The 17,703-nt window shown below is 47.6% G+C and overlaps 1 protein-coding gene across 3 annotated transcripts in view; it reads left to right on the top strand.

Moving 5' to 3' along the window:
- The first annotated feature begins 249 nt into the window (after positions 1-249).
- Positions 250-17,703, top strand: part of SOCS6 (suppressor of cytokine signaling 6) — a 32,634-nt gene continuing 15,180 nt past the window's right edge. Inside the window, exons 1-2 of one of the 3 annotated variants that reach the window (XM_043444028.1) lie at positions 250-391; positions 5,889-6,075. The gene's annotated coding sequence lies outside the window, so the exon portion shown is untranslated. Of the gene's footprint in view, positions 392-780; positions 1,095-5,888; positions 6,076-17,703 lie in introns of those variants that run through there. The other 2 variants (XM_043444029.1, XM_043444030.1) reach the window with 2 other exon arrangements.

The raw sequence follows: 17,703 nt of genomic DNA, 5'->3' as shown, positions 1-17,703 counted from the left end.
GTCCTTCCCGCGTCCGCCCGGCCGCCGCGGAGGCGAGGCTGTAAAGGCGGCGGCGGGCGGGCAGGCGCGCAGGGGCCGGGGGCGCCGGAGGGCGGGTGCGGGCTCCCGGACCCCGGCGCGCACCGGCCCCGGCCCCGCCCCGGCCCGCCGGCCCGCCCCCCGCGCCGACGCCCGCCTGCGCCGCGGGCCGAGAGGTGGGCGCGGGGCGGCCCGCTCGGCTCCTCGGCGGCGGCTCCGCTCGGGCCGGCGGCCGGCGCGCCGCTCCTGGAGGAGGCGGCGAGGCGGGAGGAAGAGGAGGAGGAAGGCGGCGGGAGGCGGAGTTGCGGGCGAGCAGGGCCGAGCGCGGCAGTCGCGCCGGCGCGGGGCGAGGACGCGGAGCGGCCGCCGCCGGGTGAGCGTCTGCGGCGCGGGGCCGGGCCGTCCGCCCGCTCCCCTCGGGCGCCGGGGGCGCCGCGGTTCCGCGGGCCGGCGCGGGGCGGCTCCGGCGCGGGCGGGCCGGGGAGCGGCCAGGGCCTCGGCGGGTCCGCGGGCGGGCGCCGGGCCGGCGAGGAGCGGCGTCCGGGAAGCCGGGCCGGGGCGCCGGGCCGGGGAGGCCCGAGGCCTGCTTCCGCCGCGCGCGCCGGCCCGACCCCGGGGCCTCCGGCCCTTCGCCGCGCGCGCCGGGCCCGGGCCGTCGCCTTTGTTGCCCGCAGCCCGGCGGGGAGAGGCCGGGGCTCGGCGAGGCCTGGGGCGGCGGCGCGGGGCCTGCGTGTTCGGACCCCGGGGCCGGCGGCCGGCGGGCGCGCACGGGAGGCCCGGGTCGCGGCGGGGCAGGGACCCCGGTGGGCTCCGCGCGGGGACGCGCCGCCGGACCCTCGTGGCCGTGGGGACTGGCGGACGGGAGCCCGCCCCTGGGGCCGGGCCGGGCCGCGGCGTTCGGTTCGCTTGGGGACACCTTGGTGCCTCCCTTCTGGGTCGCATCTATTGACATTTCTCCTCGGGCAGGTCCCGGCCCAGAACTTGGAACGTGTGCGGTCGTCTGCAGGCCAACTTCACGTTTAGTCGGCGTGTGGAATTCGGGGTTCCCAGCCCCACTTTTTGGAACTCAGGGCCAGGTGGGAATATGGGGGCAGACCTCAGGCTTCCGGTAGTGAAATATAATAATGCTGGATTCAGTTCCACGAATGTTTTCTTGAAACGTCTGCCCTGGAAAAGGCGACCTGCCACTTTCCTGTGGATGAGGATGGAGAACGTAGTAATCACAGTTACGATGTGAATGAGACACAAAACGTTGCCCAAATACGTTCTTCATGGATGGCGGTCCTTGGCCACACACATGTCTGTCATCAAACAAAAGTAAACTGCCCTCTTCTTTAAGATGAAACGTCCGAGGTGTTCCCAGTCGCGGTAGATGTGCAGTGATCTTGATTTTTTTTTTTTTTTTTTCCTTTTTCTGGTTATCGCAACAAATATCACAACATGAAATCTACTTAGCTTAGTTGAATGAATGAATGTTCAGTGGAATATGTAGTGCTGTGGGGAATGTTTTATTTAAAAACGTGAATGGCGCTGTTTATCAAGTTTCACAGAGAAAACCTGGAAACAGCCTGTGATCTGCTTCCGGTGCTGTCTTATTTCTCAGTATTTCTGCATCAGGTAGCATGGATATGGTTAAGTTTCAGAGGCCACGCCTGCTCCAAGCAGAATATGTGACCAACCCTTTGGTTCCCACAGTGTCCCTCATGGTTTCTTGTTGCCTTTGGGGAAGCTGTCAGACTGACCTTGGACGTAACTAGGATTCTTAGAAGAGCTCACCTGTGACCTGGCAAGTACTTTCTTCTGGTCTGGATAGGATCCCCCACCTTATTCACCGGAACCTTTACCTTTTTGGGGCCTCCCTTCAGCATCTCTTTTGAAGCACTTTTCCCCCTTAGGATCTTTAAATACCTCCTGAATTGGTGGGAAGTGCCTGGCCCTGCCCCTTTCCCTTCTCTTAGTGGGAAGATGGGCAGGCCTCAGACATGGCCTCACAGGACCCAGGGGCACACCCTTGGGTGTCACCTGACACCCTCCCCTGTAGCACCTTGCAGGGGAGTGGCCAAGCAGGGGTTGGGGTGCCATTGACCTGGGCTACAGCCAGCCTGGGCTGGGCAGTGCCCTGGGAGGAAAACTCAGCAGTGCTGACTGGATTCCTAATCATCTCAGGCTCCTTTTAATGGCCCTCTTTTTAGGGAGCAGAAGCAAGCATCTTCTTAAGCCTGTCTTGTTAGGTAACCGTCACTCTTTAGAGAAAACTCAGGTAGTTTTCTTCAGTGTGATCAGTTTTCAAGAAGCTGTTTTTTTACTGGTATTTTCTTTTATTTGGCTCATGGAAGTAATCGTGTGATCTTATTTCAGAGTTATAACATACAATACTCCAAGTCCCTGGTGGCTCAGGTAGTAAAGACTCCGCCTGCGATGTGGGAGATCCGGGTTTGATCCCTGGGTCGGGAAGATCCCCTGGAGAAGAAAATGGCAACCCACTCCCGTGTTCTTGCCTGGGAAATCCCATGGACAGAGGAGCCTGGTGGGCTACAGTCCATGGGATCGCAGAGTCTGGCACAACCGAGCAACTAATAGAGTACTCCAAAAACGAGGAAACTGTGAGGATCATTTCTGAGTTTGTGGCAATTACTGTTATTATTCGCTCATAAATATGCAGTCATGCAAAATGCGTCATGCACACACACAAGATACACACAAATATGTTGAAGTATGAAGTCAGGTATTCAACAAATATGTTGAAGTATGAGGCCTCCCTGGTGGATCAGCTGGTAAAGAATCTGCCCGCAAGGCGGAAGACCTAGGTTCAATCCCTGGGTTGGGAAGATCCCTTGGAGAAGGGAATGTCTACCCACTCCAGTATCCTTGCCCGCAGAATCCCATGGACAGAGGAGCCTGGTGGGCTGTAATCCATGGGGTTGCAAAGAGTTGGACACAGCTTAGCAACTAACACACACACGTGAGGTCAGATTCCCCATGTTATTTATAATCTGGTGTAACTAATGGATGTGTATGCATCTATTTTAATACTTAAAAAGGGCAGGTAGGTAAATGACCTAGAGGTAAAAAGATCGCCTTTTTCTGTTTTCTGCTTGTTGCATCTTTTATGGGAAATGAAGATTGTCTATTTCAGTTCTCCGTCCTCATTCCTAACCTTTTCCACTTGTGGACATGGCACATCTGTGGTGTCCAGGTACTTTCATAAAATTATGAAAGTCATTTTGCAAGAGAGACATTTATAATATTAGTGTGTCATGCTAAGGGGAAACTTTCTTGTATGACTAGCCTGATTGAAAGAGTTATCAAAAAAAAAAAGCTATCCAGGTAGTAAAAGAGAAACAACAGTGGGACGTGTTCTAAAGTGTACTGAGAGTGAAATTGTCATTAGTGTTTTTATGGTTAATTTATTATGCTGCATAACATGTTGCTTTATCTGTTAAGTAGGGAAGACGTTTGGACTTAGGGCCTATTTCCCCTTAAACCGCCGTTGGGGTCGTCTTTGATGATTCATGCAGACTTTACATTTACTTTGTTGTGACATTTGTTTTGGGTGACTGTTGGCCTTGTTGATGTTTGAAGAATAGACGAATAGTCGGAGACAGATAAGTCATTGAAGTTTTCCGCACTCCCTTTGCATACAGAGGACATTTTGGAGGCGTTAAGTCTTTGGAGGGGAGTGTACATTGCTAGCTTGTGACCTTGAACACACTATATATCCCCTCGGAGTTTTATACCTCATTTGGGGCTACGATGGGGGTAATAATCCATCTGACAGAGTTACTGTGAGTGCAAGCTGTTTACCATTGTCACAAGTGAGACTTCTGCCTGACTTCTCGGTTCGTCTTGAAGAACCTCTCTCTGCCTTCGCGCGGTCGTGGTCCAGCCCTTCTCTCCCTCGGCATTCCGGGCTGCATCTCGGTCCTCACCTTGCCCAGGGCTGCTCTTCACTGGCTCCTCCTGAGGTTGGTTCATCCTCGGATTGTATCGCCAGGGTCACCGTCTCAGGGAAGCCCTCCATGACTCCGCTTCCTCACAGCTCCTTCAGGAATCCCATTTATCAGTTGGTGTGTTTCTGATCTAACGTTCATTACTGAGTTACTTGTGGAGGGCCTGGGCTGTGGTCTTCCTCCTCTGTCCGCCTCACACTTCTCGTGCTTCCTGTCCCTGGGTGGGGATGCGGGTGCAGAAAGCTCTTGTGGTTTCCACGTGGTTGTCCACACAGTAAAGGCAGCTGTGTGCAGCTTGGATCGTGGACGCCTGTTGGTTTTTTTGTTTCTCTTCTTCACCCCTGGCTGTGCTGATCTGCTCAGCTGAATAAATCATAGCACTAATGAGGCCTGAGTTCTTGAAACTCCATGGCCTGCATAGCCGCACGTGGAGAGAGTCACCCCTACCTGTCGGGCCGAGGTGTTTGTATGAATTCACTCACGCACCCGGCTGGCTGGTCTGTCTCGTCTGGAATCACAGTTGCCTAGAGTGTGATGAGAGGACCCGCCCCAGGGCACGTTTCCCTTGAAGTTGCTTTACAGAACTTGGTGGGATGAGACTCCAGTTGTCTGCAACCTCTGGCACCCTCAGGATGCAGCAGGAAGGAAGAACTCATTTGGAATTAGACCAGCCAGAGACCTAGGTGACTCTGAGCGTAGCTGGTGAAGGCGCACTCTCATAGGGCTGCAGATCAAGGCCTGAATTTCAGCCCTGTGATTTTATGGGGCAGTGATTTTTAAAATAAAATAAAAATCTTATTTATCTTCTTGTAAAATAATAATAGTGTGTCTTCTTCCACATTGGTGTAAAAATTAAATGAGATGATGTATGTAAGGGGCTTCCGTGGTGGCTCAGATGGTCCACCAGCAATGCAGGAGACTTGGGTTTGATCCCTGGGTCAGGCAGATACCCTGGAGAAGGGCATGGCAACCCACTCCAGTACACTTGCCTGGAAAATCCCGTGGACGGAGGAGCCTGGTGGGCTCAGTCCATTGGGTCACAGAGCCGGACGCGACTGAGCCACTGAGCACGCACAACAGTAATAATTAGTTTAAGCTATACCATGACGGGTGGTTTCCCTGGTGGCTCAGACGGTAAAGCGTCTGCCTGCAAGGTGGCAGACCCAGGTTCGATCCCTGGATCAGGAAGATCCCCTGGAGAAGGAAATGGCAACCCACTCCAGTATTCTTGCCTGGAGAATTCCATGGACGGAGGAGCCTGGTAGGCTACAGGCTGTGGGGTCGCAAAGAGTTGGACACGACTGAGCGACTCCACTTCCCTTATACCATGATTAGTTAAAAGAAGTATTCTGATTAACCTGCAGTATCTGCATAAGACTTGGTTTTTCTTGCTGAGCAAGCCTTCTGTGGGGAAAGGGTGTGAAACCAAGAAGAGGAGAAGAATGGATATAAAAGAGGAAGGAGAATGGGCGTCTACGGAAGTACTGCTGGTGCAGCTACTAGAGTTTGAGGATTACACGTGGCTACACTGGGGCTTCCCTAGCTGCTCAGGTGGTGAAGAATCCGTCTGCAGTGCAGGAGACCTGGGTTCGATCCCTGGGTTGGGAAGATCCCCTGGAAACAGGAATGGCAACCACTCCGGTATTCTTGCCTGGAGAATTCTATGGACAGAGGCTACAGTCCATGGGGTCCTCAAAGAGTCAGACAGGACTGAGCGACTGACACTTTGACAGTGTGAGCAGCGGTGGGCTAACTGGCCCCGGGTCATCGTGGTCGATTGGTGGGAAATCTTGAGTGGAACATACCACACACGGCTACCTGCAAGGTCCCTGGCGCTTGTTCTCCTCCTATGTGTTTTAATGTTGTGTTATCACTCTTAACAGCCATCCCACTGAAATTTTTTCTTAAAATTATTAAAAGGACATCACACTTGGAGACTATGTTTGGGGAGCGGTGGCTATTCCATTGTCCTGGGGAGCCGACTCTCGCATAGTAGAGAACGAGGAACACAGAGGACGAGACCACAGCTCTGCAGGCCTGGGAGCCGAAGGCGTCGGGCGTCAGAACCCTGCCGGCGTCACCATGCCGTCCTGAAGCCTGCCACCAGGTGAGTCTGGCCATGTGAAGAGATGTCTGTCTGTCTGGAGCGGTTTAGTGGCATCTCACGCTTGTGTGTAAAGTGTCTCTTCCAAGAAGGCAGTGGAATATATACCTGCTCTTAGACAACAGTTCTTGCAAAGACAGTTTAATGTTACTCTTTCGAACTGTTTGGAAAAGATGTATGCAGCAGGTGCTGCAGATCATCATTTGATGCTGCCTGCTGTTGTCCTTACTGTGATGGGCGGTATTCTGGCCACATCAGCAACATGCTGGGTGGTGGGAGCAGCAGGGTTAATGAATACTCTTTTTAAAAAAGGAAGATGAATTTTTACTGGTAGACTTGTCACTTCATGTGACTTCCCTTTTGTTTTGATGTTTATAATAATAATGAAAGTGTCTGTTATTATACCTGAGTTTTGGTTTTAAAGAAGGTATCGTCCCTCTGATGAAAGTCATTTCTGTCTATTGACATTGCTTTTAACATAAAAATATACGTATATATATTTAGGGAATAACATTACTACCAAGTATCGCTGTCAGAGTGTATAACGTATACCAAACAAAGAATTATATTAGGATTTTAGTGCTTTTGTTCATTTGAAGAATTACTGCCTTTCTCGAATTAGAGGGCACCTTCTGATAACTTTATCCTCATGCAGACAATGAGGAGGCAGGTAAGAGTGCTAATGTAGCGTGCCTGAGTCGCGTACCACGTCGCTGGCAGATTTCAGAATGCAGCTCCCCTGGCCATCGATGCAGGATGTATTACTTCTGGTAGCCAGGGAACGTGGACTGTGTCTTCAAGGAGGATGTCACAGTTGAGCTGACTCTGGGGCAGCATTCGTCAGGGCTGTAGGTGAAAGGACAGTATCGAAGACAGGCTGAGCAGCGGGAGCCGTCAACCTAGAGGCTGCTTTCTCTTCTCTCTAGGTGACGTTACCCGTTCTCTGTTTCTTGGTTTACTTCCTTGATTTGATGGAGCTCATCCTCCTTGTAACTTCCTAGAAAGGTGATGGAGCGTGAGATCTTACATGTCAGAAAATGTCTGTGTTCTAAATATTTGATTTGTTGTCTGGCTGTGTTCAGGCTTCCTAGGTGGCTCAGACAGTAAAGAATCTGCCTGCAGCGCAGGAGACCAGGGTCTCTGGGTCGGGAAGGTCCCCGGGACGAGGGCACAGCAACCCACTCCAGTGTTCTTGCCTGGAGAAGCGCGAGGTCGCTGTGTTAGTCGGCACAGGATAGGTTTTGCTGCAGTGGCAGATGAAAGTCTGAAACCTCCGTGTGTGAGTGATGCTTCTTGCTCGCTTTCACCAAGTCCACTGCCGGGGGCTCCCCTGGCGCCTTCCTGCAGTCCCCCATCGTGTCGCCTGGTGGCTCCGGGTTACCCCAGCAGGTGCAGAAGAGAGCTGGTTAGCTGGCACGAGCTGTCTCGCCCAGAAGTGACTGCCCTTGCTGCTGGAAGTCGGTTGGCCGGAAGCCCTCACGGGGCCCTGCGGGTGCGGTGCGGGGGGTGTGCTCAGGCAGAGTTGGTGACGTGCACGTGGGCCGCACTGGGAGCGGGCTTCCTCCTGAAATGGAAGGCTGACTTCTAGCTTTCAGTGTTGCCACTGTGTCAGCTGCCATCTCTTTCCCATTCATTTGTGCGTGACATTTTTTTCTCTTTCTGGAACTTTATAATATCTCTTCTATTATCACCTAAATTTTAAAATCTCACCGCGATGTGCCTGATTATTATTTTTTTTTCTTGGGTGTGTGTACTGAGAATTCCATGGAGTCTTTCAGTGTGGAAACTGCATTTTTCAGTTTGGGCAAAAGTTTAAAATTTTCTTTTATAATTTTTCCCCCTCTTCATTTGCTTTCCTTTCCTGATTAAAACTCTTCTTTGTTGGGTGTTGGGTCTCCTAGACTGATGTATTAATTTTTTTTTTTTAGCTTTTTCTCAAATATTTAAGTCAGTTTATTTTGGGGGTTTTTTGGGGGGGAGGATTTTCTCAGTTTTTCTTCTATTGAATTTTAATTTTGGCTGTAAGAGTTTTTGTTTTCTAACTGTTTTCTACTCCCACTTTTTAATGACTAGCATCTGACTCTTGTTTCAGATTTGTGATATTTTTTCTTAGGTTTGTTTTTGTTGCCTGCCCTTGTAGCAGGCTTAAATTTCAGCTTTCTCTCATTTGTCTGAGCTGGTTAACACTGTTGTCATCTGCTGTTATTTGCATTCCAGTTTTCATTGTCCTCCTGTTTTTTTTTTTAATTTTTTAATGTTTTGGCTCAGTGGCTGGTGGGATTGAACCGAGGCCCCTTGCAGTGGAAGCACCGGGTCCTAACCACTGGATCGCCAGGAAATTCCACATTCCTTGTGGGTTTTTTTGTGGTGATAAAGAAGTGTATGTTTCATCAGAAGCTTGTCCAAAGTGTTTGTTTTGCCAGCATCAGGGAATAATAAAGTCTTTTACTTTCGGGGAAACCCGAGTCTGATTTTTCTTTAAATAAAGATTTTCATTGTGTTTTCAGTTAGTGCTGTCATGAAGCCACACCCATGCCACTGAACTTTGTGGAACTTAATTTACGAAATACCTGCTGATCAGCAGTGGGCAATGTGAATTATTTTCACTTGGATCATTTTAAAAGTATTAAATGTCCCCTGTTTGGCAGCCTTGAATTAGTGATTACTTTTGACAATTAAGTTACCATTTTACAATGTGTATGACCTTTTCCGTTTTGTAAGATATTTATATTTGCTTAATAGGGCTGTATCATTCATTTGAATAATTATTGCTCTATGGGATCTCCTTTATCGCTACTTATCAATGAATGAAGTTTACATTCACTGTTAATATACATTTAATAAATCTTATGTGGATTACTTTTTGTATCTCAAATGTGCTCTTCTTTATTTGTGTATACTTACATAAAATGAGGAAAAGATTGTTTTAGCTAAAAACTCTTATTCTCTAATGCAAATCAAATGAAAAACTTAAATGTTTGTGCAAAAGCGTTTGAGCACGTAATTGACAAATTGCCTTTTAGATTGGAGCTTTGTGTTAAGACCGAAAGGCTGAAAACAGTCAAAGCAGTTGCTTTACTTTTCAGTTATTTTTATGTGCATGTTGCCACTAGGAGTTAAAAATTTTTGCTTTAGTAGTTCAGTATATTTCATAGACCTTGTGTAGAAACAAATCTTGAAGAATGAAAAGTAATGAAGGAACTTCATCATTACACTGTTTAGGACAGCACCCCTGCCCCTGAATAAAAGTAAATAACAGACAGATACTTGGGCCCTGCTTAATTGTCAACAGTTGGTCAGGAATTCTCAAAGGATCTTACCTACTTGGTAGTTTAACCAATAGTTTAATACTTTCTTATCGGCAGTGAAAGTGGTGAGATTATTTGGAAATTTGCTGTTTTTTAGCTAAAACATTGGTAAGTGCCTGGAAAGGTGTAAAAATGTATATATTCAGAAGATGCACAGCCTCCTGTAAAGAATCTGCCTTCTAGTGCAGGACACAGGCTCGATCCCTGGTTCGGGAAGACCCCACATGCTGTGGAGCACGTCAGCCCACGCATGCCAGCTCCTCAGCTTGTGTTCTCGGGCAACAAGAGACACCGCCACAGCGAGAGGCCCACCCACCGCAGCTAGAGAGGGGGCCCTGTCCTCAGCAGGAGTGGAGGCCCACCCACCGCAGCTAGAGAGGCGCCCCCCGTCCTCAGCAAGAAGGGAGGCCCGAGCAACAACAGAGACCCCGCACAGTAAACAGACAGTGTAATAACACTAGATAGTATAGCATTAATTTGAAAATAAATGATAAAAATAAATAAACATTAGCATGTATACATAGAGACAGTAATGAACTAGTAATAGGTGTACTGCTTTTTAATGGGTAACTGGTGGTGCAGTGGTAAAGAATCTGCCTGTTGATGCAGGAGATGTGGGTTTGATCCCTGGGTTCTGAAGATCCCCTGGAATAGGAAATGGCAAGCCACTCCAGTATTCTTGCCTGGAAAATGCCATGGACAGAGAAGCTTGGCAGCTACAGCCCATGGGGTTGCGAAGAGTTGGACACGACTGAGCAACTGCGCGCACACACACTTTTCAAATCCAAAGTGTTAAAATCTCAGTTGAAAAATCGAGGAGCGAGTTTATTTCAGTAATCAAATCTTATAAGCTAGCTCCATTGATGGTTTAAATGACTGAATTTATGAATTTTTCTGTATTCAATTTAATAGGAATGTGTTGGACACAGTAATAGGAAAATGTATTTAGAAGTGCTCACATAAAAGTTCTCTACAGGTTAAATTTCTAAGTCTCTGCACATTTTTGTTCTCACTGAATCAGATAATTTTAGAGCTGCATGTGTTTTAGAGATTAGCGTCTTCATTTTATATGGGAGATTTGAGACTGGAGATGGACTGTGTCACACAGAAAACTTAGTGCCACGGTATAGTTTTGTATCTAGCCCACAAGTGGGAGTTGGAACTTGAAAATTTATTAGAGCTTTTGTTGTACTCATAAACATCATTCTTAATTTTAAATTATATGGCAACTTTAAGTCCATTCTTCTTAACTTGATTATCGGATATGACTCTGCGACTTAAGTCAACACAGTGTGTGCGTCCTCAGTTGTGTCTGACTCTGCAACTCCGTGGACTGTAGCCCACCAGGCTCCTCTGTCCACGGGATTCTCCAGGCAAGAATACTGGAGTGCATTGCCGTTTCCTTCTGCAGGGGATCTTCCCGACCCAGGGATTGAACCCCCGTCTCCTGTATTAGCAGGGGATTCTTTTCCATTGAGCCACCTGGGAAACCCACTTATCTACCTTTATAGCCATGCAAATATTCATATGACTTCTTAAAGCTTATTGTGCAAAGATCAGAGACTCTAAAAGAAGTCAAAGCGATTCTGTTACGTTTATTGCATTTCACTTATTTAGTGAAGAGTCAGAGATTTTATGCTACTTGCAGGCTACCAAGTTCGCCAAAAACAGTTTCATTGCTGCTGCCAGAAGACATGAGACTCCTGGGTCAGAGATAAAGGCCTTTATTACTCAGGATGGTAACAGGCATCTGTTGCCAGTGCCATGTGGAGGGAAGATGTGGGGCCGGGGGGAGATGGAGCAGGAAACCAGTGAGGAGGCTGCGGCCGTGATGGCCGGTGTGGTGAGTGGACCCACAAGTGAGCGGTCTCTGCATATATTTTGACGATAGGGATTGAGATTGGATGTGGAGTGAAAGAGGAGAGCCCTGGATGGTGCTGAAGGTTTTGATCTGAACAGCTGGAAGAACAGAGTAGCCATGAATGAAAGTGGGAAAGAGTGCAGCTTGATCAGGTTTAGGGCTGGGATGGGAAAAAAAAAATCCAAATTTTCATTTTGAACGTGCTTGAGTCTCAGGTATCTGTAAGACAGCGCAGCGGCAGAGTCCAGAGAAGAGGACCTGGCGGGAACTGGACTGAACAGAGGGGCGGTTCGGGAGCCGGCTGCACATCTGTGATCTCGTGCGTGAGGATGACGGATGTGAGTGCAGACGGACGAGAAACGACCCGAGTCAGTGCTTGGCCGAGCGTGTCGGGGGTGCGGCTGGTCCGCGAGCGCAGGCCTGAGGGCGGGCGCTGGATTTGCAGCAGAGCCGGCGTTAGTGACCTTGGCGAGAGCGGTCCCTGTAACCGCGGGGGAGAAGGTCTCTGGTGGGAGTTTCAGAAAAATGGGGGCAAGGGAGTCCTCAAGTATACGTGTGGTAAGATGCAGGGGGGATTAAAGAGCGAAGCATAGACGGTGGGGCAGGCTGGTGTGTGTCTTTGTGGAGGGGCATCCTGAGGAGTGACCCAGCGAGGGGCCGCTTGGCAGAAGGAGTCACGCGCACCAGCGGAGCGGCCTGTGGAAAGGCCCCGGGGTTTACGGTAACAGGGCGGGCCTGGGCTAGGGTGGGCCTGGGCTGACGCGGGCCGCAGCCTCGCCTTTGCTTCTGAAGGTCTCGATTGTCTCCGAAAAGTGGGAAGCCGGGCCCTCAGCTGAGATCGAAGGGTGGGGAGATGTCAGAGGTCTGCGGGAAGAGAGACGTGAGACGGTCCCGGCGAGGAAGGGGAGAGCTGAGTGGCCCGGGGCTGGAGCCTGACTTCCACGTGCCTTCAGGCTGCCCTGCGGCTCACGGAGACGGCTGCAGACTGAGACCAGCCAGACGGCCGGGTTCTCCAGCCCCGTTCCTGGGGAGGCTGCAGGCAGCCGGTGTCCCCAGGGTTGTGGTTCTGCCAGGACCGTTTTTCAGAGTGAGAATGGGGGAAGGGAATTGAAGGAATGTTCTATGGAATGACGGTGATTAACCGTGGAATACAAGCCGGGGTAAGGCCATTGAAGAGCTGGTGGGCCTATTACTCTTAACGTTTAAACTCCGAATGTTTCAGTCCAGACTACATATACACTAAATAAAATGTAATGTCAGATTGGCAAAAAGTTATTTTAAGTGGGCTGAGGAGGAGGAGGAGGCTGTCTAGGTTCTTAATACAGCAAAAATAATAACTTTTTACCTGTTGACCTGCATTATTATTTGATGATCATGCCGTGCCTGAGAACCGAGGAAAGGCTTTGCACTCTGCTCTGACTTGATGGATTTACTCAGCCATCCCCTTCTAAACAGTGCCTTACCAACAAACAAGCCTACAGACCTTGTTCTGGAAAAAACACTCCATGTTTTTTGTAGAATATTTTGAAAATAAGGTATTGGAAATAATACTTACAAAGTCTTCTGTGATCCAGTTGACAGTTATGCTGTATTTCTTTCTGGTCTGATTTTCCTCCCCATTCTTTCTACATAATCGAGGCCACATTTTACATAAGATTTCATTTCCTGTGTTTTTGCACGTTACAAATGAACAATATGAACTTTTCCCCCATGTTATTTATAACTCTGTTTAAATATCAATTTTAGTGGTTCCCTAAAGTTCCATTGTGTAGATGTGCAAGAATTTTGTTTACAGTTCTCATAATGTTGGAAATCAGAATGTTTCTGATTTTTTAAAATTTATTTTATCTTTTCACCACGTTATGAACGCAGGGGATGTTATTATGCTTTGTTTTTATATTCAAGATTCATAAAAATAGCATTATTGGGTCAAAGAGTATGTTTTTAAGAGTTGCATATAGCCAGGTGCTGTTTTACAGCTATATTAAGGTGTTTTCAACTAATGCATATCACTGTTTAGAAAAATCTTTGCTGATTTGATTTGTGAAAAATCACTACTATTTTAATTTGCATTTCTTTGGATTCTTAGAGGGTCAATGTTCTTCTCTGAATATGTCGAGCTAATTGGTTACCCCTGTGCAAAGATGCAAATTAATCCCTTCCTCACACTTGAGTCAGTACTAACCAAGTATTAACCAAGGACTCACCTGTGAGAACTTACCTGTGAGAAACAAACCCTGTAATACTTTTCTAGAGAAAATAACAGGAGATAGCATGCTTTCTGTGTTGAAGGTGTTTCTTAAGACAATAGAAGCAGCCGACAATAAAAGAAAACTTACAGATTCGGCTGAAATACATTGAGAAACTTCAGTTCCTCAGGACACCACAAGAAGAGGAAGAAGTCAAGACACAAGTACTATACAGTGTAGAAAAAAGAAAGTAGATGATCTGTATAACTGACGGGGTGAGTCCTAGGGGTCTGAAACGCACCTGCCTTGTCATAAGCCTTTGTGATGTGCACATCTACTTATGCATTTTAGTAATTCTCCCTATAATAAGGAAAAAAGGAAGAGTGTTTAAAAGAGCCCATTTTACATTGCCACCAGCAGTGTAGAAGGGTTCCACTTTCTCTCCCTCCTTGCTGACCCTAGGTCTTGCCCTCCTTGGGCTGGGTAGTGGTCCCTCATTGCGGTTTTCATTTACATTTTCCTCACCACCAGTAGTGTCAAGCACCTGTTCATGTCCTTACTAGCCATTTGTATGTCTTTGGTAAAAGGTCTTATTTAAATCTTTTGCCCACTTAAGAACAGATTGTCTTATCATTCAGTTTTAAGAGTTTTTTATATATTTGTTGTGGGTCCAATTCCTTTATCAGATACACGGTAAGCAAATATTTCCTCCCGATCTGTAGCTTGTCTTTTTTCTTAACAATGCATTTTGGAGCATGTAAGTTTTTAATTTTAATGAAGTCCCAGTGCTTAGTGGTTTTTATGAATCAGTTCTCAGTTGTATTCTGTTAGTTTATCTTTAAAATGCTGAAATGGTTGCTGTCGACAGTTTGGCCCAGCTTTATAGTTTTTACAGAGGAAAAAAACTTTATAGTTTTTGCAGAGTTTTTCTCTGCTTTTTAGAGAGAAGATCTACCAGCCTCCCTTTCCATCATGCCAGAAGTGGATCCCTCTTGGTGCATGCTTTTAAATTCTCATGTTCAGATGAGGAAACTGAGGCGTGGGGCCCAGGGTCATTAGGCAGTGGTGACTGCAGAGTCTTGCTCAGAACCGCGAGGCTTTGTCCTCCCAGCTCCATTCGGCGTTAACGCAGTTAGATAAAACAGCACGTTGTCGGGAACTGCCGACAGTCAGCTCTTGTGTCTGTTGGTTGGCAAATTCCCTTGCAACTTCAGGCCAACTGATAAACATTCTAAGGTTTAGTTTATTCTTCTATAAAACAGAAATAAAGCTGGAACCTTGAAAATAGAGTTCTTGTGAGGATTCAGGAAGATTCATGTGCATTTTTTTGTGCTCAGTAATCCCCCTGGGGTTGCTGGTTGCGGTGGCGTTGGAAGTAGTCTGGCAGCAGAAGTGATCGCAGTGGGTGACAAGAAGCCTCTGCCTCCTGGTGTGAGCGAGGTCTCTCCTCTCAAGGATGAGAGCGTCATTTGGGCTGTAAATATGTGTCTTTTACAACCCTTCTGCAAATGTTTGCTTACTTACCTTCTGCACTAGGATCGAAGGCCCTGGAGGGTCAGGACTTTATCTTTCATCCCTGGTTTGCAGCTCTCGCCTCACACTGGTGGAGGAAGTGCAGTGTTTTATCAGTGTCAAGACACGTGTGTGAGCTGAAGTGATAAATACCGCAGGAGAGGGAGGCAAAGAGGTGAGCGCGGTTAAGGGAGCTTACAGAAACCGTAGTGAGCGGTGAGGACGCCTTGTCCGGGCTGAGCTCAGGTCCTGGGGTTGTCAGGCGCCAGGGCTTTTGTTCATAGGAGCGGAGCCCGGGGGGAGTCTTAGTGGGGAAGCGGAAGACTGAGACAGTGAGGTACCGGGGGTGAGACCAGGCCAGGCCCGGGGTGGGGGGCAGGTGCATCACGAGTTTGGAAACTGGGAGGACTGGAAGCAGTTCAAGAGGGTCCACAGAGATGGGCGACTCAGGAAAGCTGTTGAGACCTTTGACCCCGAGGGCATCAGCGTCCTGCTTTTGTGACCCAGGTGGCGAAAACACACAGACACACACTTGTTTCCCTAGCCCGCGGGGAGGAGGCAGTGTTGGTGCCTCTGTGTAAAGTAAAACCTGCTCCGTGGTCACGGGAAGGTCCTCTGTGGGAAACGTGTGTCTCCTTGCAGCTGTGGCTTCCTGATCCCGTGTCGTCCACCTGGACGTGTGGTCGCTGATACACAGTGATATACAGTAAATATACTGTATATATTTAGCCATATAAATACACACATGGGATCATATTTGCCTTTTCTTTTGTAACTTGCCTTTTTCCAGTGTCTCTTGGACCCCTTTCTTTATGTATATAATACTCCATCATATTGATGGACTATAACTTACTAAACTAGTTCACTAACTTTTGATGTGTATTTTCACTGTTGCTCCCTGATATTCAGATCAATTCCACGTTTTTACCAGAATGCATTATGCAGCAGAAGTTTCGCGCAGTTTAGATTAAGCAGATCATCCTGCAGAATCAGGGTGTGATCGCAGGCGAGCGCCGTGATCTCTGCCTCAGCTTCCCCACTCGTACAGAGCTGGCGTTACTCATGTTCCTGCTGCCTTTAGCCGCGAGCACCTGTGTAGCTTAATCTGTGGGTGGCATTTTTAAGGACATCACATATATGGGCACATTGAAATCTCACCGCTAACTTGGGTGATGGACACTGATACCTCTGAGATGACACAGCTGATGAAATTGGAGCTGGGATGCAGGTGACCCGGAGCAGTCTGGCTCCAGGTGAGTGCGTCCCGCTGTGTCAGACTTGGTACTCCTTGTGCCTAGAACCAAACTCACTGGGTTATGAGGATTGAATGAGACGCAGTATATTCCAAGGCCTGGTACATAGTAGGCCAATATGTGGCCTATATTTGCTAATAGTAGGTCATTACTAGGTAAATGATGAAGTAATATTTCTGTTTTTTTTTTTTTAATTCTCTGCAGCACATCATTTTCCATATGTCCCTGTTTTTGGCATGTATATATATCTAAAAGACAAATTCCTAATAGCATAATTACTTCGCTCAAGCATATGTGAATTCTAAAATTTCGATAAATATTTTCAAGTGATCCTCCACAAGTTGTACCAGTTTACACTTGAGCAGTTGGTTAACTGTCAGGGCTAGTTCCCCATACCCTTGCCAGCATTGTTATTGATTTAGTTTTTTCAAACTCACTGGTGAAGGATATTGTCTTGTTTTGTTTTGAATTTTCTTGTTAGTGAGTTTTTAAAGTTAACATATAGTTTCAGTCAGTTCAACTCTGCGACCCCATGGACTGCAGCACGCCAGGCTTCCCTGTCCATCACCAGCTCCCAGAGCTTACTCAAACTCATGTCCATCAAGTTGGTGATGCCATCCAACATCTCATCCTTGGTCATCCCCTTCTCCTCCTGCCCTCAGTCCTTCCCAGCATCAGGGTCTTTTCCAATGAGTCAGTTCTTTGTATCAGGTAACCAAAGTATTGGAGCTTCAGCGTCTGTCCTTCCAATGCATATTCAGGACTGATTTCTTTTAGGACTGACAGGTTTTTCTCCTTGCAGTCCAAGGGACTCTCAAGAGTCTTCTCCAGCACCACAGTTCAAAAGCATCATTTCTTCGGCACTTAGCTTTCTTCATAGTCTAACTCTTACATCCATACGTGACTACTGGAAAAACCATAGCTTTGACTAGGTGGACCTTTGTTGACAAAGTAATGTCTCTGCTTTTTAATATGCTGTCTAGGTTGGTGATAGCTTTTCTTTCAAGGAGCCAAGTGTCTTTTAATTTCATGGGTGCAGTCACGATCTGCAGTGATTTTGGAGCCCAAGAAAATAAAGTCTCTTACTGTTTTCCCATCTATATGCCATGAAGTGATAGGACTGGATGCCATGATCTTCATTTTTTGAATGTTGAGTTTTAAGCCAGCTTTTTCACTCTCCTCTTTAATTTTCATTAAGAGGCTTTTTAGTTCCTCTTCACTTTCTGCCATAAGGGTGGTGTCATCTGCATATCTGAGGTTATTGATATTTCTCCCAGCAGTCTTGATTTCAGTTTGTGCTTCATCCAGCCCAATATTTCACATGATGCACTATAAGTTAAATAAGCAGGGTGACAAGATGCAGCCTTGACATACTCCTTTTCTGATTTGGAACCAGTCTGTTGTTCCATGTCCAGTTCTAACTGTTGCTTCTTGACCTGCATACAGATTTCTCAGGAGGCAGGTAAGGTGGTCTGGTATTCCCATCTCTTTAATAGTTTAAATACAGT

The sequence above is a fragment of the Cervus canadensis genome, chromosome 23 (assembly GCF_019320065.1).
Source record: "Cervus canadensis isolate Bull #8, Minnesota chromosome 23, ASM1932006v1, whole genome shotgun sequence".
Classification (NCBI taxonomy): domain Eukaryota; kingdom Metazoa; phylum Chordata; class Mammalia; order Artiodactyla; family Cervidae; genus Cervus; species Cervus canadensis.
The sequence above is the reverse complement of the archived record's forward strand: the minus strand, read 5'-3'. Positions and strand labels throughout refer to the sequence as shown.